The sequence below is a fragment of the Xyrauchen texanus genome, chromosome 26 (genome assembly GCF_025860055.1).
Source record: "Xyrauchen texanus isolate HMW12.3.18 chromosome 26, RBS_HiC_50CHRs, whole genome shotgun sequence".
Lineage (NCBI taxonomy): Eukaryota > Metazoa > Chordata > Actinopteri > Cypriniformes > Catostomidae > Xyrauchen > Xyrauchen texanus.
In genome coordinates this window covers 23,135,937-23,154,768 of record NC_068301.1, presented here as the reverse complement: position 1 = coordinate 23,154,768, position 18,832 = coordinate 23,135,937, and the positions used below count along the sequence as shown (strand labels likewise).

General features: G+C 40.6%; 1 protein-coding gene across 6 annotated transcripts in view; it reads right to left on the bottom strand.

The window, feature by feature from the left end:
- Positions 1 to 18,832, bottom strand: part of col8a2 (collagen, type VIII, alpha 2) — an 87,267-nt gene that overhangs the window by 12,688 nt on the left and 55,747 nt on the right. The gene's annotated exons all lie outside the window — the stretch shown is intronic.

Genomic DNA, 18,832 nt, shown 5'->3' with positions numbered 1-18,832 from the left:
TCCTTTTTCATTGTACATGTTACCATTGCAGTCACTAGGCACAATCATGATTTCAAGCTTAATTACACTTCCCAGTGCTTGATGCATGATCAGAGCGCTAGATGGTGCTAAAGGAAGTGTAATCGAGCTTGAAATCATCATCGTCAAGGAGACTACTGTCAAGATGTACATTGACAATTTAATATTTTGGTCTGTTCTCACCCAAAACCAAATTAATCACTTCAGAAGACATTGATTAAACCACTTGAGTCTGATGGATTATGTTTATGCTGACTTTATGCTGTTAATGCTGACTTTGCTTTTGCTTTGGAACTTCAAAGGCTTGATCATAATTCACTTTCATTGCATGGACCTACAGAGCTGGGATATTCTTCTAAAAATCTTCGTTTGAGTTCTGTAGAAGAAAGAAAGTCATACAAATATCATACATCAATCTCTTTAAAAACATTTATCTTTTAAATTTAGAGTGCCAAAGGCTGGACGAATGGTTTAAAAGAGCTACGCCAAAGCAATCAGGCATCAGCAACTTGCTACATACTGTTCTCATCCACCTCCACTTAAAAATCAAGTTCTTCATGGTTCTTCACCCCCATTTATTTTTTTGATACCACGATCAAGCATTTGATGTTTCGAAAACCCCCTGTAAAGCGATTATGGGAAAGGAGGAGGCGAGAACTGGCTTGACAATATAAATATTATTTTTAATAAAGAACTTAAACCAAAAGACACAAACACACATATGATGTACAGCTGCCCATAAATGTTCTCTCACTGTCGCACCACCATCCGCAGTCAGCCTTTATCTCTCTCGGAGGCTTGATTAGCCTGATAAGGGACCGGGTGTGTAAAATCATGACTGGCCCCGCCTTCCTCCCTGTCATACCTTCTTTACTTGTTTGTTTTGGCTTTATCAATGTGGTTAGCTGGTTTTTATAAATATGTCAGCATTACTGCCAGCTGTTGTGGAGAGTGGCATACATCAACAGCTCTCCCTGTGCTAGGCTAATCAGTGATGGCTGGCATGAGACTGAACATATGAAAGCTCATCTCGACTACCACATGGGCAACAAAGCACTAAGAAAATAACCCTAAAGACTAGTCAAAAAAGGTGAAAGCAAAAGCAAATCCCTTCACGTTAAACTTCAGATACAAAATATTATTTTTGGCCTTGTTTCAATACTTCATGGAAACTTGGGTTCACGCATAGTTTTTTGGTCACTGGGTAGAATTTTTGAACCTATATATGTTCAGGCACAGTCGGAGAGTTAAGAATGCCAAAACCTAGGTAGGGCTCTGTGCCCCTATGTTTGGCTGTTTGTTTAACCAGTCATTCCCCAAGACATCTACAGCTGTTTTCTTTAATTTACTGCCGGAAGGAATGATAATTTCATCCTCATGTTACTCGCACCAAATATTTACACAGATCTGATCAGGTGCATCGGAGGGACCACTGGCTCAGGGGAGAGGGGTGGTGATGGCATCACATTGGGTTCTATGGCTGCTCTTATCCACATTACAATTTTCAGGACTACACACTCACATATGTTTTTGCATTTGACATGAAATGGTGACCAAACAAGGTACCCAAACATGTTAATCCTTTTTGCAATGCAAGTATAAAGACGTATTTCCCCATGTTTTATTGTGTGCCTGTCAATTCCATTTCCTTAAAAAAAAAGAAATAGCAACCTCTCCTTAACAAGCTGCATGATCTGAGGGATCAGAACTGACCTGCAACCCATTTTTGGGTCACGATCCACAAGTTGAGAACAACTGTTCTAGACATATTTCCTCCTAGATGAGCTGTCTTTTGCTCTGATTGCGATGTGGTTTATTGATTGAAATGTCTCCCTGTCCTTCATATGAGCTCACAGTATTCTCCACAGATTTCTAAACCTGTGAAGCTTAAGGGACAGATTTTCTTAAATTTTGTCTAAAAGCACATGGACATCCTATTGTGGCCTCCACAGTTCACAGGCTTTGGTTTGCCATTTTCAATGGACCTGGCCAAGCCATGACACATTCATAACCTACCTCACTTCCTTTTTCAATGTGGTGTGTCAGCTGAACACTCCCTTTCGCAACCACAGGTTTAAACACACAAAAACTCACTAGTCAGTCTGACTGTATCTACAAGCATGAGATCACAGGCCAGCTCAACGTTCTCCACAGAGCCACAGGTCAGCAAGAGCATCTTTAAACCCTAACCAAGTTAATAATATAAACCAATTTCCCAGTTTAAACAGATAGGGGCTCCTTTAAGCACCCTATGAATGGTCAGGACACATTAAAGAAATAGTTCACTCAAAAATGAAACTTCTGTCATCATTTACTCACCCTCACATCATTCCAAACCTGATGTTATTTTCTTCTGTGGAACACAATGGAGAAGAGAGAAAGTTTGAAGATTTGTTTTCCCATGTGCTTTGCCATGCGATACATGCATGAACAGGACTTAATCTGTAAAGTTTAAAGGATTAGTTCAACTAAAAATGTAAATTCTGACATTATTTACTCACCGTAATGATGTTTCAAACCCATATTCATTTCCTTCTTCTGCAGAACACAAAAATATATATTTCAAAGAATGTTGCTAATTTTCATACAATGGCAGTGGATAGTGCCTCACTTTAATGCTAAACAAGCATGCAAAATTGTCATTGAAGTAGTCAATGTGACTTAGGTGTCATATTCCAAGACTTCTGAAGACATTAGATACATTTTACGATTAACTGACTGAAATTGAAAAAGTTTTTCCACTCTTAAATCAAATAAAATCAAATCAAATAATTTATGAACTCATGTATTCAGAGTCCAAATCATAAATGGTAATACAGCAATAACATCAAAACTTGTTCTTGCACATCTCATGACCAAACATCAAGACACAAGAACCAATGAGGTTTGATGTTATTGATGGGTATGAATTGGTGGGTTTAAAATGACATAAGGGTGAGTAAATAATGACAGAATTTTGCATTAACTATTCCTTTAAAAATGGATGCTTCAGGGATGCTTCAGCAAGTCTTCTGAAGAAATACAATAGCTTTATGTGAGCTAAAGGCCCAATATACTTCTGGAGAAGTTATTCTTTGTTCTTCGCTCAGGGGTAAAAAGAAGCTAGAAACAGCTGAGTAACGGTGTACTATTTGCGAACAATCAAACAACCGCTACACCGCTGTGGCAGACATTTAGAGGAGCATTTAAATATGAGGAAGCCACATGTGAAACCTAAATGAATGTGACATTAAAATGTGAAATCCTATTAACTATTAATCCTGTTAACAGAATGTATTTAACATGATTTATTGTGCTTGAAATAGATTATGTGCTTGTATTTTTTAATTAGTATTTGATAATGTATTTTTTTTTATTTTTTATTAAAAACAATTCCCCTTGTTATTGTATTGATATTTACATTTACATTTATGCATTTGGCAGACACTTTTATCCAAAGCGACTTACAGTGCCCTAATTACAGGGACAATCCCCCTGGAGCAACCTGGAGTTAAGTGCCTTGCTCAAGGACACAATGGTGGTGGCTGTGGGGATTGAACCTACAACCTTCTGCTTACCAGTTCAGTGCTTTAGCCCACTACGCCACCACCACTGATATAAGATGCTTTGTTTTTTAGTGTGACTTTTTAACATTCTGTCAAGGGTCTACAGATGAAAAATAGCCATTTGGCTAATTCTGGCACATTTGCAATCGTGTTCATTATTGTGCATTGCCCCTTTAATAAAAAATAAAAAAGTGTAATCAATGACTTTATGCCTCATTCTATGAGTAGAATTCATTTGAGGTCTGTAAAAGAAGCTGTTTTAACCATTAGATTATTATTTAAAGTAATATATATGCAGTAGACAATGCTAAATTTGTCTTGTTTACATTCTGAATTCATGATGCTGATGTGCTAATATGCTACACAAGACCATAATATGCACTGGTTACACTCTGCTATTGTAATTTATGATGACACTGATACTGCAAAGATAGGTGTATAAAAGTGTGTTAATGTGCAAAATACAGACAAAAGAATGATGATAAGACATATCTTGCATTGGGTAGATTTGTGAATGGCTTTCGCTGCAGATGGCACATGAGTGAATGGGCACCTGGGAGTATTTGAGTAGATTTGATTCCTTCTATAGACAAATAAAAAAAAAATAAAAAAAATCCCATGACATGGTTGTAACAAGGTTCGAGGAATAAGGAAGCAGGAGACGGCGAAACCAACTCAAAGGTACATTTATTTACACACACAAACTTGTTCACTTTTCTGCGTAATGGTGAAGCTTCATGTATAAACACTCAAAACTGACTGGCAACGTCAACACACGAAGTTTGCCTGCAGGATCTCTCTCTCCCTCACTCTGTGGCCTTGCCCCTTTTATATTCCCCATCTCTCACTGTGAACAAAGAAAAAGCAAGTACCAGCAATTAATCTCAGGATAAAACCCTTACCGCTTCCTCTCGCCTACGCCTTTGCCTCCACATACTCCCACCACCCGACTCGTGGGTGAACTGTCTGGCCTGCCCACTCCCCCCTTTCTAGAGAGGAAGCCCGCGGCAGCCATCTGCACCCCCGGCCTGTGGACAACCTCAAACTTAAATGGCTGGAGTGTCAGATACCAACAGGTGATCCAGGCATTGGCATCTTTCATTTGGTGGAGGCATTGGAGCGGGGCATGGTACGAATAGAGGGTGAATGCTCGTCCCAACAAATAATAGCGGAGAGTGAGGCCCGCTCACCCATCCAATTGCACACTTCTTTGGGTTTGCTGTGAGCCCCACTCGTCATAGCAATCTCAGAACGGCATGTGCTGCTGTCAATCATTACTATAAATAATTATATCATCCAAATAGGCAGCGGCATACACAAAGTGTGGTCTGAGGTCCCTGCCCATAAGACGCAGAAACGTAGCCGGGGCCCCAAACAAACTGAACGGAAGGGCCACAAATTGGTGCAAGCCAAATAGTGTGGAGAAAGCCGTTTTTCACGGGACATCAGTGTTAAGGGGATCTGCCAATATTCCTTTGTTAAATCCAATGTTAAATAAAAGCACTCCGTGCCCAACCGATCGAGCAGTTCATCAACGAGGCATTGGAAAAGCATCAAATTTACCACCACGTTAACTTTCCTATAATCCACACAGAACTGAACCGAGACATTGCTCTTAGGTGCCAGAACCACCAGGCAGGCCCAATCACTGTGGGATTATTTCGAGCATGGCTTTAATTCTTTCTGTAATACTGCTCCAACACCACCAGGTTGATGACATCCTTGGCATCACTGTCTTCCTTGCTCAAAGAACTCAAGGTAGGCCTCCGGATCATCTTGAGGCCCCATCTTGGTGAGCAACACAGGGGGGTGCGTTGCTGCCAGGGAGGGGGTGGCCACCCCCTCCTGGGGCACCAAGCTCTGCAGTACCTGCCGGTCCTCCTCCTTGGCCCAAAGGAGCACCTCAAAGCGCTGTTGCTGCTCTCTCTGAAGCTCCATAAGTGCCTGGTGTTGGCCATGGTGGATGCTGGTAAGGGTCCTCAAGACTTCCTCCAGCGGTGATGACTCCAAGACAGCATATCCTTCCTCTATTCCTGGGTTCGGCACCAGTGTAACAAGGGTCGAGGAATAAGGAATCGGGAGACGGTGAATCCAACTCAAATGTAAATTCATTTACACAAACAAACTTGTTCGCTTTTCTGGATAATGTTAAAGCTTCAAATATAAGCACTCAAAACTGAATGGTAGTGCCAACACACAAAGCTTGTCAAGCTGAGAGGTCTCTCTCCCTCTCACTTGGACTGGCCCCTTTTATTTCCCCCGTCTCTCACTGTGAATAGAGAAACAGCAATTACCAGTGTTGGGCCTCAGGTGCTCAGATAGGAGACAAAGGCAGGCATACACACAGTCATAAAGTCTGGCTGAGCCCTGTAGGAACACTCAAAGCATGATAACACAAATGGCCAAACAGACTACTGATCCCATGAAGCCTTGCTCACTTTAAACCTAGGTGTGAAATTCCAAAGGATCGAACTCTCAACTGCTATTTGATGAAATGCACGACAGAACATGCCCCTCAACCATGATGTCATCAAGAGTATAAAACCCTGGAGATAAAACTCCTAAGCCTGGATTCCAGTGACAGTATTCACTGTGTCTAGTTGCAACCCTGCTGCTCCCAGGTGTAGGCTCGCTGCCCAAGGAAGTAACGTACATAGAGAGAAAGAGGTAAGGGTGCTTTCAGCTGAGCTAACCGCTCATGAACTTTCATTCATTAGCAGTGTTTGGTTTGTGAATTAATCTTTTTTTTTTTCTAACAAATTCAAACTAATTTGGTTCTTGAGTGCATTGTGTGCATTGACTCAATGATCCGAACTAACATTTCTCCTTTTTTATTCCACAGAAGGAAGAAAGTCATATGGGTTTAGAACAACACTACAGTAAATGATGACACAATTTTACATTTTGGATGAACTATCCATTAATTTTTTTTTTATAGTTAACAACAGCCTGTGTAGAATCAATGGAAACAAAAACAAAAGAATGGCACACAGTGAAACATGGCAGAGCAAATGTCCATGTAGAACCACATCTGCAATGAACCTGGTCCAATAGCAGCTCCAGCAAAAAAACAGACAGAAGAGGGCTCAGTCCTGCTGTGTTTTCCCAATCAGTAGGACTCCAAACGGGCCATTGTGTGCCTGTTAGCTTTGCCTAATTCACTGTGGTTCACTGACTTTTTCTCTTTTATCATTTTCGTTTTTATTGTTATTATTACTGGAATTTAGGCTCAGGGCTCTGCTGGTCTCTGGCAGGACAATTTTAGGCTTTGCTCTGGCCTTGGAGCCATCCTATCAAAGTGCAGTGTGATTTGAATTTTTTTTTGCCACTGTGCGCACATAGCTTTGTGGTTACCATCTTATTTTACTGCCGTGTAAGGATGTGCAGTCCCAAAAACCATGAGCAAGCCTATGTAATTAGTCACGTCTGCGTGAGCATCTGTGTTTGCGCTCGCAAAGAAATACTTGCTTCCTCCTAGTTCTCACATGTAGCCATTTCCCCCTCCAGGAAAAACATGATCACAAGTCAGAGAGAAAGCAGGGAGGCCAAGAGAGAGAAGGAGAAAAAGACAGACCGGCATAGGCAAAAACAGAGCATTGGTGGAATGGCCAGCTTGGTTAGTTGCTGAATAGTTGGCTGTCATTGGTTGAGGAGTTGGGGGCGAGCCATTCTTGGGGGTTGTGGTATTGTGGAGAGGGTAATTTAGACATCCTTAATCGTGTGCCTTGCTCTGAACAGGCATCTTAACACTCAAAACAATCAAAATCAGACATTACCCCTGTTCCAAATGCCGGTACAATCTGTTTATCTAATGTTTTTCTTGAAAACCTCTGCAGACACAGTAAAAAAGTCTCACGCAATCTGTCTGGCCAAGTGCTCAGCCGTGCATGCAGACACACTCACAAACTCTGTGTTTACAGCATACAGCTGAGGTCTAAAACACAGATATGCACACAATGATGGGTGACTGCCAAACATCTGTAATGCAAAAAAACTAAGGAGCTTCTGAGTAACTAAAGCCATTCACAACAACTGGAGGTAAAGCCTTCCAAAAGATCAATAAAAAAGACCAATTTGGCAAACAGTGATAAAACATCATGGCTTATCTAAAACATATTTATAAAAGGGAACTGCACAGAAGAATTTACGGTAATAGCTACCAAAATTCAAAACAGAAAAGAAAATTGTTTTTACAACAGAAAGGGAAGTATTCACCCCAAGTCCATGAGACATTAAACACTTTGGCTTTTCCATAGTATGATGGACCTCAAATCAGAAAAGTACAAAACAATAATTCACCAAGACCAAAAAGAAATGGTAAAAGTAAAACTATATAATTCACCACTAACCAGACATGTGAAACTTAATCAGAGAGTGGAATGTTCTTACACAAGCCCTTTTATGAAAACAGGAAAATAATTTAAAAAAAAAACACATTACCTTTAGCTAGAACACTTACTCATACTGCAATTTAGGTAAAACAGATCGGCCACTGCAGGGGCCTGAGCGAATAGAAGTTAATGTTTAAAAACAACATGGCAGGTCAGGTTGTAACCAGGACACCAAAACTGAGAGCCGCAAGTAAATAGTTCAAAAGCAAGCTATTTCCAATTTCATCATTTTAAAACATATGGCTGATGTTTGAGAAATGTACACTTTACTTGTCCACTAAAACACTAACAGCCACAGGGTGCAGTGGAAGCCTTCTCAGGTGGAGACATTGGAAGCTCAAAAGGCATCATAGAAACAACAAAGAAGAGAGTTAAATCAATGTACTTGCCATAAATACACATGGCCACTCAATCTTTTTCTCACTCTAGGCTCCGAACATCAACAAACACAACTAAATTGATTTATGACATCAGAGGCATGATAAGTTAAAGAAAAGTGTGTCTGTGTGTGGTATGCGAGTGTGTGTGTGTTTGCACAGTTCAGGCACATGTCTGTTTGATAGACACCATGCTTACTGAGTCAGTGAGAGAGGAGTAAATTGGGTCTAAGAGTTTTATTTCATAAATCAACTTTTCAGCATGAGTTAAATCTCAGGAGGGTCTGAATGGTGCTTAACCTGTAACAGCCTTCCCGTACCATATCACTCCCTTGACTAGTAGACTACCTTGTTGCAGGGCCGGTACTAGCTATAGGCAGACTAGGCAATTACCTAGGGCCTCCGCATTGCCAGGGGGCCTCCAAATGATATTTTAACTTGTTAGGCCAGGGCTGTGCACGATAAGTTTAATTTCTAGCGCTTGGAAAATCCACAAATGACGCCTATTATCAGTGTTGGAACAAATAACTAAATAAGTCTGATGTGTCCTATTGAGCAATCTTGAGTGCTCAAAGTTTACACGTTGACATGTTCCCACTGCACTGCACTGTGCTCAAGATCCATGAAACACATCTTTTGCACTGCACGTGAAAAAAAGAGCAGCATAAAGTGAGAGCGCTGAAATACAAAGCAAGATACTTTTCTGTTTTCCCGCAATTCTGTGAGTATCTAGATGCTTGACTTATAGAGAATGAGCTAAAAAATGTTGAGCTTTTGACTCAGAAAAACTGAATTCAGCATCTTTCTTAGAGAAACACCATATGATCTATTCCTCTATAGGCTATTCATGTTAGTGGTTGACAGATAAAGGGTTCCCCATCTGTCGCTCACTTCGACACTAGGGGTACCTTTTGCATCTCTGATCTATGAGAAAAGGCCAATGAGAAATTGTCAGACAGAATTTGCATGTCCCGCCCCCGGACATATGGGTATAAAGGGAGGGAAATGCATCTGTTTCATTCAGAAATTTTCTTCGGAGCCGACCGGTTGTGTATGCAGCGAGCTGCAAGTCACACACTGTTCCTCCCATCTCTGAGCGATTGCTGTTGGATCAACGGCGCATATCAGCGGCTTTCTCCTTCTCTGCATGGCAGTGCAGCTTTGCCCCTGGGCGCTTCGACAGCGCAGTTTAAAGAGTTATTTCTCTAAAAGAGTTATTGTCTCTAAAAGAGCATATACACAGCTGGCGTTGAACATCCTTTTCAGGACGCGTCTTTATAAAGATGCCCTTCCGCCCTGTGTAGTTCCTGGATGTGGTAGAGTGTTCTCCGCTTCTGACGGCCACAGGCACTGTCTCGTGTAACTGGGCAGCGATCACACCGTGGCAGCATTTGTGGATGACTCATGTTCTAATTGCAAGAACATGACCATGGCAACGTTGCGGTCGCCCCCTGTGTCGCTCCTTCTTCCCATGGGATTGAGGATGACCCAGTTGGCAATGGAGGCGATTTGGGAATGACAGCAGACGCGGTTTGCCGGGTACGTCCCCGCGAACCACCCGCCCCCGACACGCTCATTGACTTCCGTCCGGGATCGAGGTAACAGCGGCCGCCTCACGGCCAGCCTGCCTATCCTCTTGAGCCCTCCGAGACGGATGAGCTCGCCGCTGCATCAGAGAGTGGTCCGGCGTCTGATGCGGATAACTCGCCTGGGCTGCCGCCTTCGGGCCAACACGCCCAGTCTGAGGATGACGCCCAGATATCTGACATGCTTGCCCGGGCCGCCGTTAGTGTGGGGCTGGACTGGAACCCTCTGTCCCCGCGCTTAAGGATCACACAGCTCCGCCTCAACTTGGACCCAGCTCTCAGCCCCAGCATCGAGCACCCCGCAGGAGGTGATTCCTCCCAGTGAGCCTACTTGCACAGGTGCTGTGCAAGGTCAGGGAGGACGGAGAACAAGTCCTTCTAGTGGCTCCCTATTGGCCCACTCGGACTTGGTTCTTGGATCTCGTACTCCTCGCAATAGCCCCTCCCTGGCAAATCCCCCTGAGGAAGGACCTTCTTTCTCAGGGACGGGGAATGCTCTGGCATCCGCACCAGACCTCTGGAACCTCCACGTCTGGCCCCTGGATGGGATGCGGAAGATCTAGCTGATCTAACTCCTGCTGTCGTAGACACGATCAACCAAGCCAGAGCCCCTTCTACCAGGCAACTTTACGCCCTGAAGTGGCGCTTGTTTGCAAATTGGTGTTCTTCCCGGGCTGAATACCCACAGAGGTGCGCAGTTAGGTCAGTGCTTTCATTCCTGCAGGAGAGGTTGGTGAGGAGACTGTCCCTCTCCACCTTGAAGGTGTATGTAGCTGCTATCGCAGCCCACCACGATACAGTAGATGGCAAGTCTTTGGGTAGGCAAGACTTAGTTATCAGGTTCCTAAGAGGCTTCCGGAGGTTAAATCCCTCCCGGCCGAGCCTGTTCCTCTCCTGGGATCTCTCAGTGGTGCTCTTGGGCCTTCAGAGACCCCCTTCGAGCTGCTAGAATCAGTCGGACTCAGGGCCCTCTCCTTGAAGACGGCCCTCCTGATCACGCTCGCTTCCATCAAAAGGGTTGGATGTAACCTCCGTTCCCTGATGGAGGGAACGAGACGTTGTGTCCTCCCGACCACGTCGCTGAACCGAGCCACTGTTGCGGCCGTACCTCATTGTCGGCTCCTCAGAAAAATCCTGAATGAAACAGATGCATTTCCCTCCCTTTATACCCGTATGTCCAGGGGCGGGACATGCAAATTCTGTCTGCCAATTTCTCATTGGCCTTTTCTCATAGATCAGAGATGCAAAAGGCTCTCAAGAGACACAACGTCTTGTTCCCTCCATCAGGGAACGGAGGTTACATCTGTAACCTAGACGTTTTCAGTTGTCTATTCTTAAACCAGTACAATGAACGTTAATGAAACACACACATATATATATATATATATATATATATATATATATATATATATGTAATGATATTTGTGTTTACAAAGCAGGAAATAAAATAAAAATTGCATTTTAGAAATGATATATTTTATCGTAGATTTATCATAATTTATTTTCATTGAACACCTTACTGCCATTGGTCCACGTCATGGATAGGTGTGACCTGGTGCTCCACCTCCTTTAATGGCATAATATTTTAAGGGTTAATTTCTTCACATAGCCAAGATCAGTCTACATGAACACGCTGGCATGCAGAGTTGCAGAGGTTGTGCAAAATTAACTTCATCTGTACAATCGTTCCTGTAGAGACATTTATAATGAAATATAATTTAAATTATATTTACAAAATAATATATGCAAATGGTAAATGAATAAATTTGACAATTTAACAATACAAAAAGTGGCTTTATAAGTCAGTACATTGTTTTATTTCCATATCATTGGACATAAGGAAATGTATGCACGGTCAGGAGGTATGAATTGCAATAATTTTTAACTTTTTTTAATTAATCACAATAAATGATCTTCCACTAGGAATATGACATATAAATTGCATGGGTTACATTTCAAAACAAGTAGGAGTGGTGGTGGCATAGTGCATAAAGCACAGGGCTGTTAATCAGAAGGTCGCTGGTTCGAATCCCACAGCCACCACCATTGTGCCCTTGAGCAAGGCACTTAACTCCAGGTTGCTCAAGGGGGATTATCCCTGTAATAATTGCACTGTAAGTTGCTTTGGATAAAAGCGTCTGCCAAATGCATAAATGTAAATGTAAGTTAAGCTCAATCGACAGCATTTGTGGCATAATGTTGATTACCACAAAAATACATTTTTGTATTTTTATAAAGAAAAGGAGGGGCAAGTCAAAATAATTTTTTGTGGTAGTCAATATTATGCTGCAAATACTGTCGATTGAGCTTAAATGGATTGAGCATGGAATATTCCTTTAAATTGAGACATTATCCACTGCCATTGCATTAAAAAGATAGACCGAGATATTCATTAAAACTTCTCCTTTTGTGTTCTGCATAAGAAAGAAAGTCATATGGGCTTCGAACTACATGAGTAAATTATGACAGATGTTATGACCTCCCACAAGGAATCCATTTTTATTTAATCTCTAGAGGCCACGGTCATACTCCAAAACCCTCCAGCACATTGCATATTGACGTTAATATCTGATGATATTCGATTGTTCCGAAAGCTGTTATTGATAACTTTAATCAGCAAAACGATAAATTGTTCAAAATTTACTTTCTCTTATCGTATGGAGTATTAATGTTCTCCGTGACCTACCATGACCAGAAAGGATATTAAAAGGAGTTTTCATGATATTGGTTTTTTTCATGTTAACCTATAGAGCGGTCTCAAAAGCAGACCAGAAATCTGTGACAACATTTAAAATAAATCATCCATTTAATGCTCTCAGGGTCCTGCTGAGGCATGACTTTAGCTTTTTACACTGACTTTGCCATTGTTTTCCTCGCCTTCACTTTTTTCTTCCTTCCCTTCCATCATTGGGGCCTCTAGCCTACCCCAGGGCCACATTAATATTATGCAATGGCCCTAAAGCATAAGCTCTTGTCAAGTTAAGTGACAGATAAATGACAATTCAAGTGCTTTTCTTCTTCAGTTTCACTTTCTCCAAATGGGTCTTCCTCTGAGACAGTGCAGGGGCAGCTGAGTTGTGAATGTGTGTGGATACTGTGGGACATATGTTTCCTACAAAAGTCAGTTTTTGCAGTGGGGGAGCTGCAAAGGGTATCTTTTACCTAGAGTGCATCCAGAAAGTATTCACAGCACTTCACATTTTCCACATTTTGTTATGTTACAGCCTTATTCCAAAATGGATTAAATAAATAATTTTCCTTAAAATTCTACAAACAATACCCCATAATGACAACGTGAAAGAAGTTTGTTTGAAATATTTGCAAATGTATTAAAAATAAAAAAATCACACGTACATAAGTATTCACAGCCTTTGCCATGACACTCAAAATTGAGCTCAGGTGCATCCTGTTTCCATTGTGTTTTACTAACCTGTTTGGCCATTTCTCTTAAAATAATTAACTCAAAAGAATGATTAATTTGTGAATTGGCCATCACTAATTCTGATTCTCCTGTACACAGCCAACAGAAATACGTGACACACGTCATAATCGCTGATATTGTCAGTCAGAGAAATGTTTGTCAGATAAGTTGAAGTGCTTGTGGTGTATTTTTTGACTTGGGGTAAAGTCAGAGTCCACACTTGTGCAAGTCTGAGTCAAGACGAAGTCCAAACGCTTAAGAGTCCATGACAAGACCAAGACCATAAATATATGATTTGGAGAGTCTGAGTCCGGTCTCGAGTACAGCACTGCTCGGAAGATTTCTTAGTAGATTAAGAGGCAGTGTAGCACTGCCGCTGAATACCGAAGAAATCATTGCAGAGAATATGTCTTTCTCAGGTAGTTCAGATGAAGCTCCCTCTATCCTCACCCTGAGGAAATGTTCTCTTAGACACAGTACATAACAGACACCATTCGTCTTAGCTGTCTCACTTTTTTGGCTATGCGAATGATCCATGTACCTTCTATAGTCCTGGGAATACAGAAATGTGTTTTCTTGCATATGCACATTTCTTACACATGTAGGTTTCATGAGCAGGGCTATTAGCACAGGTAATGTTATTGAGAAAAGACTTTCTGTCTAGGCTTAATCAGGAATTGGTCACTAGGGTGTCTGGGGTGCCTTATCTGAGACCATACTAGTAACAGTTTAGGGAACGGTAATAGTGGAGCAAACATATGTTTTAGTATACCCTCTGTTTTTTGCTTTTTATTTTTTTTTTTATATATCTAAACTCTCTTTTTTCAGATTTAAAGCTTTAAACAACGGTTTAAATTTCCAAAGAAGAGGTTAACATTATATTCACACAAACACATACAGGTCCTTCTCAAAAAACTAGCATATTGTGATAAAGTTCATTATTTTCCATAATGTAATGATAAAAATTAAACTTTCATATATTTTAGATTCATTGCACACCAACTGAAATATTTCAGGTCTTTTATTGTTTTAATACTGATGATTTTGGCATACAGCTCATGAAAACCCAAAATTCCTATCTCAAAAAATTAGCATATTTCATCCGACCAATAAAAGAAGTGTTTTTAATACAAAAAAAGTCAACCTTCAAATAATTATGTTCAGTTATGCACTCAATACTTGGTCGGGAATCCTTTTGCCGAAATGACTGCTTCAATGCGGCGTGGCATGGAGGCAATCAGCCTGTGGCACTGCTGAGGTGTTATGGAGGCCCAGGATGCTTCGATAGCGGCCTTAAGCTCATCCAGAGTGTTGGGTCTTGCGTCTCTCAACTTTCTCTTCACAATATCCCACAGATTCTCTATGGGGTTCAGGTCAGGAGAGTTGACAGGCCAATTGAGCACAGTAATACCATGGTCAGTAAACCATTTACCAGTGGTTTTGGCACTGTGAGCAGGTGCCAGGTCGTGCTGAAAAATGAAATCTTCATCTCCATAAAGCTTTTCAGCAGATGGAAGCATGAAGTGCTCCAAAATCTCCTGATAGCTAGCTGCATTGACCCTGCCCTTGATAAAACACAGTGGACCAACACCAGCAGCTGACATGGCACCCCAGACCATCACTGACTGTGGGTACTTGACACTGGACTTCAGGCATTTTGGCATTTCCTTCAACCCAGTCTTCCTCCAGACTCTGGCACCTTGATTTCGAATGACATGCAAAATTTGCTTTCATCCGAAAAAAGTACTTTGGACCACTGAGCAACAGTCCAGTGCTGCTTCTCTGTAGCCCAGGTCAGGCGCTTCTGCCACTGTTTCTGGTGCCTGTGCACAGTGGCTCTGGATGTTTCTACTCCAGACTCAGTCCACTGCTTCCGCAGGTCCCCAAGGTCTGGAATCGGTCCTTCTCCACAATCTTCCTCAGGGTCCGGTCACCTCTTCTCGTTGTGCAGCGTTTTTGCCACACTTTTTCCTTCCCACAGACTTCCCACTGAGGTGCCTTGATACAGCACTCTGGGAACAGCCTATTTGTTCAGAAATTTCTTTCTGTGTCTTACCCTCTTGCTTGAGGGTGTCAATGATGGCCTTCTGGACAGCAGTCAGGTCGGCAGTCTTAGCCATGATTGCGGTTTTGAGTAATGAAACAGGCTGGGAGTTTTTAAAAGCCTCAGGAATCTTTTGCAGGTGTTTAGAGTTAATTAGTTGATTCAGATGATTAGGTTAATAGCTCGTTTAGAGACCCTTTTCATGATATGCAATTTTTTTGAGATAGGAATTTTGGGTTTTCATGAGCTGTATGCCAAAATCATCAGTATTAAAACAATAAAAGACCTGAAATATTTCAGTTGGTGTGCAATGAATCTAAAATATATGAAAGTTTAATTTTTATCATTACATTATGGAAAATAATGAACTTTATCACAATATGCTAATTTTTTGAGAAGGACCTGTATTATTTACTTTGAATGTCATGTTATTACTACATACTTTTGTGTATATTAAGTCAATTGTAAAAATTCAAGAGAAAAGCTAACTGCCTAGAAAGTATAGGGATTGGTACGTATTTAATTTGTACTTAAATTCTGGGTGGGTTCTTGCAAAATGTGTCCCTAATTTAGTCATAAGGCTAGTTATTCTGTTTCTACTTTGTTTTGTGTACAGTAACAGGGAAGCCTGTTTAAATATCTGTCCGTGTTTGCCTGGCTCTATGCTAAGAATATGTTCATTAGGTGTGTACATGGTCAAGACTCCATAGTTCAGGACTGGTCACAGAAGATGATTGTTTGCCTGTATAATCTTATGGGGAAATTGTGTTATCATTTTCTCTATTTTGTTAGAATTTCAGCATAATGCCTTAATGATTTTTAATTTTGTGTTGTCATAATTTGAATTGGACTGAATTTCTATCCTTGGTCTATCAAATACTTTGGATTGTAAAAATAGCCCCATGGCCTAACTCAGGACATCTCTAGTTAGGTTAGGGCTTTGTAGTGGAAGGTCGGTGTGTTGCTTTGTTTTAGGTGATTAAGGAATATAATGCCTTGACCTGTTAAGTACAAGATATATATAGATATTTTCCCTCTTAATTTTCATTACCTAATCGACAAACTATTTAATATTTTAGGTCCTCACGATCGCAAGAGTTAAAAACATTGAAGATTTTAAAGGGATAGTTCATCCAAAAATGTAAATGATCTAATAATTTACTCACCCTCATGCCATTCCAGATGTGTATGACTTTTCTTTCTTCTGCTGAACACAAATAAAGCTATTTAGAAGAATATCTCAGCTCTGTTGGTCCTTTCAATGCAAGTGAATGGTGACCAGACCTTTCAAGCTCAAAGGAATATCACGCAAAGGCAGCATAAAAGTAATCCATACAACTTCATTGGTTTAATCAAAGTCTTCTGAAGCAATGCAGTCACTTGAGAAACAGATCAATATTTCAATACTTTATACTATAAAACTCCACTTTCACTTTCAGAATGTTAAAGAATGTGAATGTGAAAGTGAAAGTGGAGATTTATACATAAAAACCTTATCTTTTGATCTGTTTCTCACCAACACCTATTTTATTACTTAAGAAAACATAGATGTTTGAAAGTTCTGGTCACCATTCACTTGCATTGTGTGGACCCACAGATCTGAAATAATCTTCTAAAAATCTTTGTTTGTTTTCAGCAGAACAAAGAAAGTCCTAGATGCATAGTCAAAGAGTAAAAATGTAAATTTGTGGGTGAACTATTCCTTTAAGAGACAGAAAAATGACTATGGAGAGAGAAACAGCAATAAGAATGAAGCCCAGTCTCCAACTGAGAGGCACTTTGTTTTGTTAATTGTGGAGAAAAATCTGATTAAGACAGGACCAAATACATTCCAGTTGTTAGCTTTAAAAAAAATCAGCACAGTTAACAGTAAAAAGCTGGCATTCTTTCCTATTCGACATGAATTCCTGGGGTTAGGAGAATTTTCATAAGAGAATAGAGTAACAAAGCTTGATGTGGTAGGGCTGGGCGATAAAATTCACTCACTATTGATGATAAGCTTTTGAGTAATATTCGATATATAGCTTATGTTCTACATTCTAGACGATCAGGTGCGTGACGCTAAAAACAGTTTGGCTTTCTCAGACAGTATGAAGTTGCTAACATTAGCTGCCTTGCTAGATTAGGCTATGCAAGACTTCATGGTGATGGTTGCGCCATCATGGTGATGGCTTATAAATGGACTTATAATATAGTCCTCTTCAATGACAGCATGTGTATCACAAATTCACCTTAGTTTGAACTGCCCTATGAAGGAAAAATACAGAAACTACAAATTTTGTCAAAAAACTCAGTTACACCAGAATCGGGTCTCTAGGATAATGATTTGTCTTGTGACAAGATGGGTTTGACAGACTTTGTGCAGATTTAGAGAAAAATGTTGGCATAGTTACTGCATTTTCACTTTGTGGGGTAGTATATGCAGTATGATATTTTGTATGAAATGCTTGGAAAAGAAAAAAGAAAAACATTACAGTATTAGGATGGGAAAAATAGAGGCAGAGGAAAAGCCAAAACATATTTGTCCTTCCTTTTAAATCTATTTCTCAGAATATTCTCATCTTTCAGTTATGAACACAAAATACAAGCCATTTATTAATTGATATATATTCTACATATCGAATATAAAACAGTTAATTTCAGCATAGTAGGATGATATAGAAAAACATTGTATACTTGTATATTAGTATCTACAGTAGGGTGAATTCAGGTACATTGGGCCTGTTGGACCAATTGGACTAATTCATCTTTTTGTAATACTATGGATTATCTGTAAATTACACATTTCTGTTTTCAATCCAACATTACATATCACTTAAAAAAGATGGCTTGTGTGCAAGTATTAATAACAGTGTGAGCAGTATTTGGTTGGGTTTGATGAATTGGCTGGATGACTGCTGGGTTCACTGGCATAACCTCTGCTCCGGCTCTATTCCTGCTGAGCTTTCTGACTCTGTCTACCATGACGATCACTGTAGCACTCCTCGTGTCAGACTAAAACTCTCAGACACAACCTGATCACAGTCCTTCCCAATCTGTTTTTCCCCTTACAAATTTATTTCTCACATTCTATCTTTCTCTCTCAACATCTTTCATCTCTTTCCTATTACATTTTCTTAGATACTTAAGGGACCATCCAGGGTTCCACAGAATTCCACATTGGCTAAACCCTTTGGAGAACTTCTAAGTACCCTTTTAAAAGGATAGTTGCAAAAGGGAATTCTTAGCTAGAGGTGACCGATCTTTTCAGGCTGTTGCCTCTAGGTTGTGGAATGACCTCCCACCGTCTATGCGCTCTCTTGACTCTGTTGATGCCTTCAAATGCAGACTAAAGACTCATTTATTTGTTCAGGCTTTTAATTAGCTGCTTGTGGGCTGATATGATCATGCACTGTATATGCTTTTATTGTGTGTATTTTATGAAATAAATGTTTTAGTTGTGAAGCACTT